A 20,343-nucleotide genomic window follows, 5' to 3' on the forward strand; every position below is an offset into this window, starting at 1 on the left:
ATTTCACAACGATGTGGTGACCCATGTCAAATTGTGTAGTTTAAGATGCAAACAGTTGCAATATTTTTTATTGTTTCAATTTCTCAAATATGTTTTATGTAAGGGTTTTTTGTTTCACAAACTTTAGTGCCTTTGGTATTTAGTAGTATTAAAAGTATACTGTATTGGAATCAAATTTGCTCAAGGATATAGTACATATATTATTAAGGTAAAAGAAAGCCATTTAATTTCTATAAAGAAGTTTATTTTTTTATGTACAGAATATTGAAAATAAAAGTTAAATCAATGTACGCTTTATTCGCATTACCTCTGTATACTGCACTAAAAAGTACTATTTAAACATAGAGGAAAATTGTATTGGTGAATTGATATTTGATTTTAATTCATCAAGTAAACCAATTACGGACTACATTGACTCGGACTGCTTGGCCTGTCCCTGCTACAGCTTCAGCTGTATCACCAAGTACATATTGAAAGGTTCCATTGGCGTAAAATCTTAAGGCAACTAACACTTGCGTGTGTATGGGAACAGCATGAGATCTTCTCGTTCTACGCCTTAAAAATGGATCTAAATCTTCACACAGTCTTAGAATTTCACATCGAGGAAACCTATAACTAATTAGATTTTCATCGCTTATATTTATGGGATCCAAAGGGTCCCGATACCTTCGTTCACGTAGTAAAGCTCGATCATGCAGATAAGCTACAACAAGATCCATTGCAGGGTAACTGGAAAATGAGGTCCAAGTGTTACAGGATCAATCTGCAGGACAAAAAATTATGCAATGGTTTAGAAGTTTGTTACAGTATTGTTTTTATGTTGATACTAACTAATTCAAAGTTTTATCATTAGGCCTAGAATAGAAGGGTTATGCCTGTGAAAAACAAAAATTACGGCCTTAAGGTTTTGCCTGGCTCTTAGGGGTAAAATACTGAAAAATGCACGTGTTAAAATCTCTATTCATTTAAAATTGAAAAAAATTGTTCATTATTCAAGTAAATAAGGGTGTTAAAAACATTTAAAAGACATCCTCTTGCCTCAAAGTCTGTCACATACTCGCATTTGAAACTGATTTCTGGTAGGAACAGCAGCCTTCTCCGTTAGCCGGAATCCTTGAAACCCAGAACTTTCTGAAAGCCGTAATTGAAATTTTATCTAAAATTAATTCCCAAAGCATGATTTTGCAGGAAACTTACGGCTTAGGTAAATGACTTTCAGAGAGGCACATTTTCCTGAAAACTATGAGGAAAGTTTCCCAGATAACCGAAAAAATTCCGGAGATGGGGGATATATTTCCGGGTTTGAGAGATGATGTAATGGGCAATTGCAGGAACTACCGAGAAAATTTTTCCATTACCATAAACATTCTGGGGATGAGGGATATTTTCTTGATTTGTGATAACTGTCTCGTTAACGGGAAAACACTCATTCATTCACGGTAGTGCTCTTCACCAATTGTTCAGGCTAACAGAGATCTCACAGTATTTGGTGTTTTACCCCACTAGAATTTAGGTAAATAATCCCTTGCATAATGTTGGCCTGTGACAAGACACATAAGCTATACTAAGATAGCCTTATTCTGGGCAAATTCAAATAAATTGGTTAATGATAGTATAGCCTTGCCTAACCTAAATGACAAATCACTTCTCTTAAATTACTCATTTAGCCTAGACCCTGGTGTTTTCCTTTCAATGTTGGGAACATTTGGTCTGAATTGTCTTCAAGTTCATACAAAAAACAACAATTTAAAACCTGAAAATATATCGGATTAGCCGTAAATTTTCTTAAATTAATACTCTACCTATGATAATGTTCAAGGAAAGTCTGGAACTAGGCCTAAGGTAGCTGTTAGACAAAGTGTCTCACTGACGGCCTGACGCTCACCAAAAAACCATGTACACATTCTCTAACCTAACATACCATAACATAACCAAACCAAACCTATCTAACCTATACCCTATTAGTATAATTTCTTATTTAAATAATCCTCATGTTCTAACTAAATTAAGTAGGCCCCATGTTTAAACATTTATTTGCCTAAGACTGAAAAAGCAGTTATATATAGGCACCTATTAATCAAGTTAATTGCAATCCATATTTTACACCTAATATCATTTAATTTTCGCTAGCCTATGGAAATTTATCGCCTTTCATGTTATCATAAGCCATACACATAAGAAAATAGGCTAAGGCTATTGGTTGAATATTAAAAAAACAAGGCGAAGTCTTGGCGGAATGTTCACTTGACCTCATATTTGGCTTTCATTACTGAGGGATATTTACGGCTATACAACATTAATAAGTTCTATCTGCAAGTTTACTCAGTCACAAAACATATTTTTACCCTAAGTGTGAACAATACAAACCTTCTATTTTGGTAAGAAATACTTTATAATGTGTAAGAAGACAAAAGATGCGTCTCTTCCAAACTGAGACAAACACAAACACTCAAGCCGCTTATTATACAACAAAAAAGTTACGAAAAAGACAAAAGTGAAATATTATATTTCAGTATGTTGATGTACAACACATTTTCTTCTTTATCCTATGATAAAACAAGTCTAACAAGCATTATTACAACATATATTATTATTATTTTCTATACAATCGGGAATTAGTCACTACTACATCCGGGTTGAGAGTGTTACACAACCTCGGGAGCTGGTGTAAGTTACTTGCGCTAACTTACGGAGTTCGATGTCAAATATTGGTTTTGAGTATACCATCTGTGTTTTGAGTATGCCATCTGTGTTTTGAGTATACCGATCTGAGACTGTAAGTCCAGTTACGGAGTAAACAAAGACATACAGTCCCATAAATGTTTTTGAGTATCCGGCCCCATGATTATAACAACCACGACCATGATTATAACAACCACGATTATCAATATAACACCCACGACTATGATTATAGCAACCATGATTTTTATGATCATAACCACAACCAAGATTATAACAACCACGGTCGCGATTATAACAACCACGAAGATGATTATAACAACCACGACTATGATTAAAACAACCACGACTATGATTATAACATCCACGACTATGATTATAACATCCACGATCATGATTATAACAACCACGAATATGATTATAACAACCATGACTATGATTATAACAACCATGACCATGATTATAACAATCACGGCCATGATTATAACAACCACGACTATGATTATAACAACCACGACCATGATTATAACAACCACGACCATGATTATAACCACCACGACCATGATTATAACATCCACGACTATGATTATAACAACCACGACCATTATTATAACAACCACGACCATGATTATAACACACACCACCATGATTATAACAACTACGACTATGATCATAACCACAACCATAATTATGACAACCACGACCATGATTATAACAACCACGATCATGATTAAAACAACCACGACTATGATTATAACACGATGACTATGATTATAACAACCATGACCATGATTATAACAATCACGACCATGATTATAACAAACACGACTATGATTATAACAACCACGACCATGATTATAACAACCACGACTATGATTATAACAACCACGACCATTATAATAACAACCAAGACCATGATTATAACACACACCACCATGAGTATAACAACTACGACTATGATCATAACCACGACCATGATTATAACAACCACGACCATGATTACAACAACCATGAATATGATTATAACAACCACGACTATGATTATAACAACCACGACCATGATTATAACAACCACGACCATAATTATAACAACCACGATCATGATTATAACAACCACGAATATGATTATAACAACCACGACCATGATTATAACAACCACGACCATGATTATAACATCCACGACCATGATTATAACAACTACGATTATGATCATAACCACAACCATGATTATAACAACCACGACTATGATTATAACAACCACGACCATGATTATAATAACCACGACCATGATTATAACAACCACGACCATGATTATAACAACCACGAAGATGATTATAATAACCAATGACTATAATATAACAAATCAATGACTACGATTATAACAACCATGACCAAGATTACAAATAAAATACCACTATGATTATAACAACCACGATTATGATTAGTAACAACCACGACTATGATTATAACAACCAAGACCAGTTGATTATAACAAGGTCTAATTCATGATTACAACAACCACGGCCATGATTATAGCAACCACGACTATGATTATTACTACCACGACCATGATTATAACAACCACAATTATGATTATAACAACCACGACTATGATTATAACAACCAAGACCATTATTATAATAAGCACGACCATGATTATAACAACCACGACCATGATTATAACAACTACGATTATGATCATAACCACAACCATGATTATAACAACCACAACTATGATTATAACAACCACGACCATGATTATAATAACCACGACCATGATTATAACAACCACGATTATGATTATAACAACAACGACTATGATTATAACAACCAAGACCATGATTATAACAAGCACGACCATGATTATAACAACCACGGCCATGATTATAACAACCACGATTCTCATTATAACAACCACGACCATGATTATAACAACCATGACTATGATTATAACAACACCGACCATGATTATAACAACCACGCAGATGATTATAACAACCAAAACCATGATTATAACAAACACGACCGTAATTATTACAACCACGTCAATGATTAGAACAACCACGACAATGGTTATAACACCCACGACCATGATTATAACAACTACGATTATGATCATAACCACAACCATGATTATAACAACCACGACTATGATTATAACAACCACGACCATGATTATAATAACTACGACCATGATTATAACAACCACGACCATGATTATAACAACCACGAAGATGATTATATCAACCACGAGTATGATTATAACAACCACGACTATGATTATAACAACCATGACCAAGATTACAACAAACACGACCATGATTATAACAACCACGATTATGATTATAGCAACCACGACTATGATTATAACAACCAAGACCATGATTATAACAAGCACGACCATGATTACAACAACCACGGCCATGATTATAGCAACCACGACTATGATTATTACTACCACGACCATCATTATAACAACCACGACTATGATTATAAATAACCACGACTATGATTATAAATAAGACGACCATGATTATAACAACCACCGCAATGATTATAAAGTAACCACGAGACTATGATTATTATTAAACTACGACCATGATTATTACAACCACGACTAAGTGCGATTGTACAACTTACGACCATGATTATAACAGCCACGACTAGGGATTATAAATAACCATTTAATTTCAAGATTATAACAACCACTTCTACTCCATGGACAATAACCACGCATCATAGTTATTTATAAATAAATCATGACTATGATTATAACAACCACGACTATGATTATACTAAATTCACGACCATCATTATAACAACCACGACCATGATTATAACAACCACGATCATGATTATAACAACCACGAATATGATTATAATAACCACGACCATGATTATAACAACCACGACCATGATTATAACATCCACGACCATGATTATAACAACAACGACTATGATTATAATAACCACGACACATGATTATAACAACCACGACCATGATTATAACAAACACGACAATGATTATAACAAATACGACTATGATTATAACATACACGACTATGATTATAACAACCACGACTATGATTATAACAACCACGACCATGATTATAACAACCAAGACTATGATTATTACAACCACGACCATGATTATAAGAAGCACGACCATGATTATAACAACCACGACCATGATTATAGCAACCACGACTATGATTATTACAACCATGACCATGATTATAACAACCACGACTATGATTATAACAACCACGACCATGATTATAACAATCACGACTATGATTATAACAACTACGACCATGATTATAACAACCACGACCATGATTATAACAACCATGACTAAGGATTATAACAACCACGACCACGATTATAACAACCACGACTATGATTATAACAACCACGACCATGATTATAACAACCACGACCATGATTATGACAACCACAAATATGATTATAACAACCATGACTATGATTATAACAACCACAACTATGATTATAACAACCACGACCATGATTATAACAACTACGATTAAGATCATAAACACAACCATGATTATAACAACCTCGACTATGATTATAACAGCCACGACCATGATTATAACAACCACGACTATGATAATAACAATCACGACTATGATTGTAAGAAACACGACCATAATTATATCAACCATGCCTATGATTATAACAACCACGACCATAATTATAACAACCACGACTATGATTATAACAACCACGACCATAATTATAAAAACCACGACCATGATTATAACAACCACGACCATGTTTATAATAACCAAGAATATGATTATAACAACGAGCGACCATGATTATAACAACCACGACCATGATTATAACAACCACGAAGATGATTATAACAACCTCGACTATGATTATAAGAACCACGACCATGATTATAACAACAACGACCATGATTATAACAACCACGACTATGATTATTACAACCACGACTCTCATTATAACAACTACGACCATGATTATAAAAACCACGACTATGATTATAACAACAACGACCATGATTATAACAACCACGAAGATGATTATAACAACTACGACATTGATTATAACAACCACGACCATGTTTATAATAACCACGAATATGATTATAACAACAACGACCATGATTATAACAACCACGACTATGATTATAACAACCACGACTATGATTATAACAACCAAGACCATGATTATAACAACCACGACAATGATTATAATAACTACGATTATGATCATAACCACAACCATGATTATAACAACCACGACAATGATTATAACAACCACGACCATGATTATAACAACCACGACTATGATAATAACAATCACAACTATGATTGTAAGAACCACGACCATAATTATATCAACCATGCCTATGATTATAAAAACCACGACCATGATTATAACAACCACGACCATGTTAATAATAACCACGAATATGATTATAACAACGAACGACCATGATTATAACAACTACGACCATGATTATAACAACCACGAAGATGATTATAACAACCACGACTATGATTATAAGAACCACGACCTTGATTATAACAACAACGACCATTATTATAACAACCACGACTATGATTATTACAACGACGACTCTCATTATAACAACCACGACCATGATTATAACAACCATGACTATGATTATAACAACAACGACCATGATTATAACAACCACGAAGATGATTATAACAACTACGACTATGACTATAACAACCACGACCATGTTTATAACACGAAGATATAGGTTATAACAACGCGACCATGATTATAACAACCACGACTATGATTATAACAACCGACTATGATTATAACAACCAAGACCATGATTATAACAAGCACGACCATGATTATAACAACCGACCATGATTATAACAACCACGACTATGATTATAACAACCACGACCATGATTATAACAACCACGACCATGATTTTAACAACCACAACAATGATTATAATAACCACGACCATGATTATAACAACCACGAACATGATTACAACAAACCATGACTATGATTATAACAACCACGACCATGATTATAACAACCACGAAGATGATTATAACAACCACGACCATGATTATAACAACAACGACCATGATTATAACAACCACGACTATGATTATTACAACGACGAGTCTCATTATAACAACCACGACCATGATTATAACAACCATGACTATGATTATAACAACAACGACCATGATTATAACAACCACGAAGATGATTATAACAACTACGACTATGATTATAAGAACCACGACCATGATTATGACAACAACGACCATGATTATAACAACCACGACTATGATTATTACAACGACGACTCTCATTATAACAACCACGACTATGATTATAACAACCATGACTATGATTATAACAACAACGACCATGATTATAACAACCACGAAGATGATTATAACAACTACGACTATGATTAAAACAACCACGACCATGTTTATAATAACCACGAATATGAATATAACAACAACGACCATGATTATAACAACCACGACTATGATTATAACAACCACGGCTATGATTATAACAACCAAGACCATGATTATAAAGAGCACGACTATGATTATAACAACCACGACCATGATTATAACAACCACGACTATGATTATAACAACCACGACCATGATTATAACAACCACGACCATGATTATAACAACCACGACTATGATTATAACAACCACGACCATGATTATAACAACCACGACCATGATATTAACAACTACGAATAATGATTATAATAACCAATTTACCATGATTATAAATAACCACGACCATGATTACAACAAGCCATGACTATTATTATAACAACCACGACTGGCGATTATAACAACCACGACCATGATTTAGAATACTAATGACCATGATTATAACAACCACTTAATTCATGATTGTATCAACCACGACCATGATTATAGCAACCACGACTATGGTTATAAGAATCATGACTAAGATTATAAATAAATCTCACTTAATTCATGATTATAACAACCACGACTATGGTTATAACAACCACGACCATGAATATAACAAAACGACCATGATTATAACAACGACGACCATGTATTATAACAATCACGAATAAGATTATAACAACCACGACCATGATTATAACACTCACGACCATGATTATAACAACCACGACTATGATTATAACAACCATGACTAAGATCATAACCACGACTATGATTATAACAACCACGACCATGATAGTAACAACCAAGACCATGATTATAACAACCACTACGATGATAATAACAACCACGATCATAATTATATCAACCACGACCATGATTATAACAACCACGACCATGATTATAACACTCATGACCATGATTATAACAACCACGACTATGATTATAACAACCATGACTAAGATCATAACCACGACTATGATTATAACAACAACGACCATGATTATAACAACCAAGACCATGATTATTTCAACCACGACCATGATTATAACAACCACGACCTTGATTATATCAACCATGACCATGATTATAACAACCAAGGCCATGATTATAACAACCACGACCATGATTATAACAACAACGTCCTTGATTATATCAACCATGACCATGATTATAACAATCACGACTATGATTATAACAACCACGACCATGATTATAAAAACCACGTCTATGAATATATCAACGAACATGATTATAAAAACCACGACCATGATTATAAGAACCACAACTATGATTATAACAACCATGACCATGATTATAACTATGACTATGATTATAACAACCACGACTATGATTATAACAACCACGATTATGAATATAACAACCTATGATTATAACAACCACGACCATGATTATAACAACCACGACTATGATTATAACAACCACGACCATGATTATAACAACCACGACCGCGATTATAACAAACTAATGCACCTGATTATAACAACCACGACAATGATTATAAATAAACCACGACCATGATTATAAATAACCACGACTATGATAATAACAATCACTTAATTAGCATTGTAAGAACCCACGACCATAATTATATCAACCATGCCTACATTATAACAAAATCCACATTCATGATTATAACAACTAATGGTATCATGAATATAACAAGCATGACCAAGATTATAACAACCACGACTATGATAATAACAATCACGACTATGATTATAACAACCACGACCATGATTATAACAACCACGACTATGATTATAACAAACACGACCATGACTATAACAACCACGACCATGATTATAACAACCACGACCATGATTATAACAACCACGACTTTGATTATAACAACCACGCCCATGATTATAAGAACCATGACCATGATTACAACAACCACAACAATGATTATAATACCCACGACCATGATTATAACAACCACGACCATGATTACAACAAGCCATGACTATGATTATAACAACCACGACTATGATTATAACAACGAACGACCATGATTATAACAACTACGACCATGATTATAACAACCACGAAGATGATTATAACAACCACGACTATGATTATAAATACCACGACCAAGATTATGACAACAAGACCATGATTATAACAACCACGACTATGATTATTACAACGACGACTCTCATTATAACAAACACGACCATGATTATAACAACCATGACTATCATTATAACAACAACGACCATGATTATAACAACCACGAAGATGATTATAACAACTACGACTATGATTATAACAACCACGACCATGATTATAACAAGCACGACCATGATTATAACAACCACGGCCATGATTATAGCAACCAGGACTATGATTATTACAACCACGACCATGAATATAACAACCACGACTATGATTATAACAACCACGACTATGATTATAACAACCACGACCATGATTATAACAACCACGACCATGATTATAACAACCACGACTATGATTATAACAACAACAACCATGATTATAGCAACCACGACCATGATTCTAACAACCAGGACTATGATTATAACAGCCACGATCATGATTATAACCACGACCGCCAGTTACAACAAGCCGCTGACTAGATTATACAACCACGACTATGATTGCCAACAACCACGACCATGATTATAACAACCACGACCATGATTATAACAACCACGACTATGATTATAACAACCGACCATGATTATAACAACCACGACCATGATTATATCAACCACGACCATGATTATAAAAATCACGACCATGATTATGACAACCACGATCATGATTATAACAACCACGAATATGATTATAACAACCACGACCATGATTATAACAACCACGACCATGATTATAACAACCACGACCATGATTATAACAACAACGACTATGATTACAACAACCACGACACATGATTATAACAACCACGACCATGATTATAACAAACACGACTATGATTATAACAAATACGACTATGATTATAACAAACACGACTATGATTATAACAATTACGACTATGATTATAACAGCCACGACCGCCAGTTACCAACAAACACGACTATGATTATAACAAATACGACTATGATTATAACAACCACGACCATGATTTTAACAACCACGACAATGATTATAATAACCACGACCATGATTATAACAACCACGACCATGATTACAACACCCGCGACTATGATTATAACAACCACGACCATGATTATAACAACCACGACCATGATTATAACAACAACGACTATGATTACAACAACCACGACACATGATTATAACAACCACAACCATGATTATAACAAACACGACTATGATTATAACAAATACGACTATGATTATAACAAACACGACTATGATTATAACTAATACGACTATGATTATAACAACCACGACCATGATTATAACAACCACGACTATGATTATAACAACCACGACCATGATTATTACAACCACGACCATGATTTTAACAACCACGACAATGATTATAACCAGGACCATGATTATAACAACCACTTAATCAAGGATTACAACACCCACGACTATGATTATAACAACCACGACTATGATTATAACAACCACGACCATGATTATAACAACCACGACCATGATTCTAACAACAACGACTATGATTATAACAACCACGATCATGATTATATCAACCACGACCATGATTATAACAACCACGACCATGATTATAACATACACGACTATGATTATAACAACCACGACCATTATTATAACAACTACGACCATGATTATAACACACACCACCATGATTATAACAACTACGACTATGATCATAACCACAACCATGATTATAACAACCACGACCATGATTATAACAACCACGATCATGATTATAACAACCACGAATATGATTATAACAACCACGACCATGATTATAACAACCACGATCATGATTATAACAACCACGAATATGATTATAACAACCACGACCATGATTATAACAACCACGACCATGATTATAACAACCACGACCATGATTATAACAACATCGACTATGATTATAACAACCACGACACATGATTATAACAACCACGGCCATGATTATAACAAACACGACTATGATTATAACAAATACGACTATGATTATAACAAACACGACTATGATTATAACAAATACGACTATGATTATAACAACCACGACCATGATTTTAACAACCACGACAATGATTATAATAACCACGCCCATGATTATAACAACCACGACCATGATTACAACACCCACGACTATGATTATAACAACCACGACTATTATTATAACAACCACGACCATGATTATAACAACCACGACCATGATTATAACAACCACGACTATGATTATAACAACCACGACCAAGATTATAACAACAACGACCATGATTATAACAACCACGACCATGATTATAACTTCCACGACTATGATTATAACAACCACGACAATTATTATAACAACCACGACCATGATTATAACACACACCACCATGATTATAACAACTACGACTATGATCATAACCACAACCATTTTTATAACAACCACGACCATGATTATAACAACCACGATCATGATTAAAACTACCACGACTATGATTATAACAACCACGACTATGATTATAACAACCATGACAATGATTAAAACAATCACGACCATGATTTTAACAACCACGACTATGATTATAACAACCACGACCATAATTATAACAACCACGACCATGATTATAACAACCACGACCATGATTATCACAACCACGACTATGATTATAACAACCACGACCATTATAATAACCACGACCATGAGTAAAACACACACCACCATGATTATAACAACTACGACTATGATCATAACCACAACCATGATTATAACAACTACGACTATGATTATAACAACCACGAATATGATTATAATAACCAAGACCATGATTATAACAACCACGACTATGATTATAACAACCACGACCATGATTATAAGAACCTTGACTAAGATTACAAAAAGCAGGTCCATGAATATAACAAGCACATCCATGAAAATAACAACCACGACTATGATTATAACAACCATGACTAAGATCATAACCACGACTATGATTATAACAACCACGACCATGATTATAACAACCACGACCATGATTATAACAACCACGACCATGATTATAACAACCACGACTATGATTATAACAACCACGACCATGATTTTAACAACCACGACTATGATAATAACAAGCTCGACCATGATTATAACAACCACGACCATGATTATAACAACCACGATTATCAATATAAAACCCACGACTATGATTATAGCAACCACGACCATGATTATAACAATCACGACTATTATTAGAACAATCACGACTATGATTATAACACCCACGACAATGATTATAATAACTACGACTATGATCATAACCACAACCATGATTATAACAACCACGACAATGATTATAACAACCACGACCATGATTATAACAACCACGACTATGATAATAACAATCACGACTATGATTGTAAGAACCACGACCATAATTATATCAACCATGCCTATGATTATAACAACCACGACCATGATTATAACAACCACGACTATGATTATAACAACCACGACCATGATTATAAAAACCACGACCATGATTATAACAACCACGACCATGTTAATAATAACCACGAATATGATTATAACAACGAACGACCATGATTATAACAACTACGACCATGATTATAACAACGACCATGATTATAACAACCACGACCGCCAGTTATAACAACCGACTATGATTATAACAACCACGACTATGATTATAACAACGAACGACCATGATTATAACAACTACGACCATGATTATAACAACCACGAAGATGATTATAACAACCACGACTATGATTATAAATACCATGACCAAGATTATGACAACAAGACCATGATTATAACAACCACGACTATGATTATTACAACGACGACTCTCATTATAACAAACACGACCATGATTATAACAACCATGACTATGATTATAACAACAACGACCATGATTATAACAACCACGAAGATGATTATAACAACTACGACTATGATTATAACAAACACGACCATGATTATAACAACCACGACTATGATTATTACAACGACGACTCTCATTATAACAACCACGACCATGATTATAACAACCATGACTATGATTATAACAACAACGACCATGATTATAACAACCACCGACGATGATTATAACCAACCACGACTATGATTATAACAACCAAGACCGCCAGTTATAACAAGCACGACCATGATTATAACCACGGCCATGATTATAGCAACCAGGACTATGATTATTACAACCACGACCATGATATAACAACCACGACTATGATTATAACAACCACGACTATGATTATAACAACCACGACCATGATTATAACAACCGCGACCATGATTATAACAACCACGACTGTGAGATTACTGTAGCTTCAAAGACCATGATTATAACAACCACGACCATGATTTTAACAACCACAACAATGATTATAATAACCACGACCATGATTATAACAACCACGACCATGATTACAACAAGCCATGACTATTATTATAACAACCACGACTATGATTATAACAACCACGACCATGATTTTTAATACCACGACCATGATTATAACAACCACGACCATGATTGTATCAACCACGACCATGATTATAGCAACCACGACTATGGTTATAAGACCCATGACTAAGATTATGTCAACCACGACCATGATTATAACAACCACGACTATGGTTATAACAACCACGACCATGAATATAACAACAACGACCATGATTATATCAACCACGACCATGATTATAAAAACCACGACCATGATTATGACAACCACGATCATGATTATAACAACCACGAATATGATTATAACAACCACGACCATGATTATAACAACCACGACCATGATTATAACAACCACGACCATGATTATAACAACAACGACTATGATTACAACAACCACGACACATGATTATAACAACCACGACCATGATTATAACAACCACGACCATGATTATAACAACCGACTATGATTATAACAACCACGACCAGCAGTTATTACAATCACGACCATGATTTTAAAAACCACGACAATGATTATAATAACCAGGACCTTGATTATAACAACCACGACCATGAATACAACCTCCCACGACTATGATTATAACCACCACGACTATGATTACCAAACAACCACGACCATGAAATTATAACAACCACGACCATGAATATAACAGCCCGCGACTATGATTATAACAACCAAGACCATGATTATAACAACCACGACCATGATTATAACAACCACGACCATGAGTATAACATCCACGACTATGATTATAACAACCACGACCATTATTATAACAACCACGACCATGATTATAACACACACCACCATGATTATAACAACTACGACTATGATCATAACCACAACCATGATTATAACAACCACGACCATGATTATAACAACCACGATCATGATTAAAACAACCACGACTATGATTATAAGAACCACGAAGATGATTATAACAACCACGACTATGATTATAAGAACCACGACCATGATTATAACAACAACGACCATGATTATAACAACCAAGGACTATGATTATTACAACGACGACTCTCATTATAACAACCACGACCATGATTATACCAACCATGACTATGATTATAACAACAACGACCATGATTATAACAACCACGACTATGATTATAACAACCACGACTATGATTATAACAACCAAGACCATGATTATAACAAGCACGACCATGATTATAACAACCACGGCCATGATTATAGCAACCACGACCATGATTATAAAAACCACGACCATGATTATGACAACCAGGAAGATGATTATAACAACTACGACTATGATTATAACAACCACGACCATGTTTATAATATCCACGAATATGATTATAACAACAACGACCATGATTATAACAACCACGACTATGATTATAACAACCACGACTATGATTATAACAACCAAGGCCATGATTATAACAAGCACGACCATGATTATAACAACCACGGCCATGATTATAGCAACCACGACTATGATGTTAGATACAACCACTTAATTTATGACATAACAAATCATTTAAGGTATTATAACAACTAATGACCATGATTATAACAACCACAACTATGATTATAAATTACTTAATTATGATTATAACAAATTCACGACCATGTATTATAACAACCACGACTATGACATTATAACAACTAATGACCATGATTATAACAAATCACTTAATCATGATTTTAACAACCACAACAATGATTATAATAACCACGACCATGATTATAACAACCACGACCATGATTACAACAAGCCATGACTATGATTATAACAACCACGACTATGATTATAACAACCACGAAGATGATTATAACAACCACGACCATGATTATAACAACAACGACCATGATTATAACAACCACGACTATGATTATTACAACGACGAGTCTCATTATAACAACCACGACCATGATTATAACAACCATGACTATGATTATAACAACCATGACTATGATTATAACAACAACGACCATGATTATAACAACCACGAAGATGATTATAACAACTACGACTATGATTATAAGAACCACGACCATGATTATGACAACAACGACCTTGATTATAACAACCACGACTATGATTATTACAACGACGACTCTCATTATAACAACCACGACCATGATTATAACACCCATGACTATGATTATAACAACAACGACCATGATTATAACAACCACGAAGATGATTATAACAACTACGACTATGATTAAAACAACCACGACCATGTTTATAATAACCACGAATATGAATATAACAACAACGACCATGATTATAACAACCACGACTATGATTATAACAACCACGGCTATGATTATAACAACCAAGACCATGACAGAGCAATTACCACGGTAACAAACGACCATGATTATAACAAATCACGACTATTATAACAACCACGACCATAGATTATAACAACCACTTAATTAAGGATATAACAACCACGACTATGATAATGCAACCACGACCATGATTATAACAACCACGACCATGATTTTAACAACCACAACAATGATTATAATAACCACGACCATGATTATAACAACCACGACCATGATTACAACAAGCCATGACTATTATTATAACAACCACGACTATGATTATAACAACCACGACCATGATTTTTAATACCACGACCATGATTATAACAACCACGACCATGATTGTATCAACCACGACCATGATTATAGCAACCACGACTATGGTTATAAGACCCATGACTAAGATTATAACAACCACGACCATGATTATAACAACCACGACTATGGTTATAACAACCACGACCATGAATATAACAACAACGACCATGATTATAACAACCGCAACCATGCATATAAAAACCACGACTATGATTATAACAACCACGACCATGATTATAACAATCACGAATATGATTATAACAACCACAACCATGATTATAACACTCACGACCATGATTATAACAACCACGACTATGATTATAACAACCATGACTAAGATCATAACCACGACTATGATTATAACAACCACGACCATGATAGTAACAACCAAGACCATGATTATAACAACCACTACGATGATAATAACAACCACGATCATAATTATATCAACCACGACCATGATTATAACAACCACGACCATGATTATAACACTCATGACCATGATTATAACAACCACGACTATGATTATAACAACCATGACTAAGATCATAACCACGACTATGATTATAACAACCACGACCATGATTATAACAACACCATGACCATGATTATTTCACCACGACCATGATTATAACAACAACGTCCTTGATTATATCAACCATGACCATGATTATAACAATCACGACTATGATTATAACAACCACGACCATGATTATAACAACCACCTATGATTATAAAAACCCACCATGATTATAACAACCACGACCATGATTATGAATATATCAACGACGATGATTATGACTATGATATAACAACCACGACCATGATTATAACAACCATGATTATAACAACCACGACCTATGATTATAACAACCACGACCATGATTATAACAACCACGACCATGATTATAACAACACGACTATGATTATAACAACCACGACCATGATTATAACAACCACGACCATGATTATAACAACCACGACTCTGATTATAACAACAACGACTATGATTATAACAACCAAGACCATGATTATAACAACCACGACAATGATGATAACAACCTCGACCATGATTATAACAACCACGACTATGAATATAACATCCACGACCATGATTATAACAACTACGACTATGATTATAACAACCACGACCATAATTATAATAACCACGATTATGATTATAACAACGACGACCATGATTATAACAACCACGACCATGATTAAAACAAACACGACTATGATTATAACAACCACGACTATGATTATAACAACCACGACTATGATTATAACAACCACGATCATGATTATAACAACCACGACTATGATTATAACAACCACGACCATGATTATAAAAACCACGACCGTGATTATAACAACCACGACTATGATTATAACTACCACAACCATGATTATTACAACCACGACCATGATTACAACACCCACGACTATAATTATAACAGCCACGACTATGATTATAACAACCGCGGCCATGATTATAACAACCACGACCATGATTATAACAACCACGACTTCTATTATAACAACCACGACCAATATTACAACAACCACGACCATGATTATAACAACCACGACTATGATTATAACTATCACGACTATGATTATACCAACCAAGACTATGATTAAAACAATCACGACCATGATTATAACAACCACGGCCATGATTATAACAACCACGACTATGATTATAACAACCACGACAATGATTATAACAACCACTACTATGATTATAAACACGACCATGATTATAACAACCACGACTATGATTATAACAACCACGACCATGATTATAACAACCACGACCATGATTATAACAACCACGACTCTGATTATAACAATCACGACTATGATTATAACAACCAAGACCATGATTATAACAACCACGACAATGATGATAACAACCTCGACCATGATTATAACAACCACGACTATGAATAAAACATCCACGACCATGATTATAACAACCACGACTATGTTTATAACAACCACGACCATTATTATAATAACCACGACTATGATTATAACAACCATGACCATGATTATTACAACCACGATTATGATTAGAATAACCACGACAATGATTATAACACCCACGACCATGATTATAACAACTACTACTATGATCATAACCACAACCATGATTATAACAACCACGACTATGATCATAACAACCACGACTATGATTATAACAACCACGACCATGATTATAATAACCACGACCATGATTATAACAACCACGACTATAACTATAAGAACCACGACTATGATAATAACAACCACGACTATGATTATAACAACCACGACCATGATTATAACAACCACGACCATGATTATTACACCCACGATTATGATTAGAACAACCACGACAATGATTATAATACCCACGACCATGATTATAACAACTACTACTATGATCATAACCACAACCATGATTTTAACAACCACGACTATGATTATAACAACCACGACTATGATTATAAGAACCAAGACCATAATTATAACAACCACGACCATGATTATAACAACCACGACCATGATTATAACAACCTTGACTATGATTACAACTAGCACGCCCAAGAATATAACAAGCACGACTATGATTATAACAACCACGACCATGATTATATCAACTGCGCCTATAATTATAACAACCACGACTATGATTATAACAACCTCGACCATGATTATAACAACCACGACCATGATTATAGCAACCACGACCATGATTATAACAACCACGACTATGATTATAACAACCACGACCATGATTATAACAACCACGACCATGATTACAACAACCACGAATATGATTATAACAACGAAGACCATGACTATAACAACCACAACTATGATTATAAAAATCACGACCATGATTATAACAACACTGACTATGATTACAACA

General features: G+C 34.4%; 1 long non-coding RNA gene across 1 annotated transcript; it reads right to left on the reverse strand.

The window, feature by feature from the left end:
* Positions 1 to 222: 222 nt before the first annotated feature.
* On the reverse strand, positions 223 to 1,391 carry LOC121866163. Its single transcript, XR_006088902.1, has 2 exons — positions 1,058 to 1,391; positions 223 to 763 (listed from the first exon to the last, which is right to left on the reverse strand). It is a non-coding gene; the product is annotated as an uncharacterized LOC121866163 (long non-coding RNA).
* Positions 1,392 to 20,343: the final 18,952 nt, after the last annotated feature.

Source organism: Homarus americanus, unplaced genomic scaffold (genome assembly GCF_018991925.1).
Source record: "Homarus americanus isolate GMGI-L3 unplaced genomic scaffold, GMGI_Hamer_2.0 scaffold9149, whole genome shotgun sequence".
In the NCBI taxonomy this organism is placed as follows: domain Eukaryota; kingdom Metazoa; phylum Arthropoda; class Malacostraca; order Decapoda; family Nephropidae; genus Homarus; species Homarus americanus.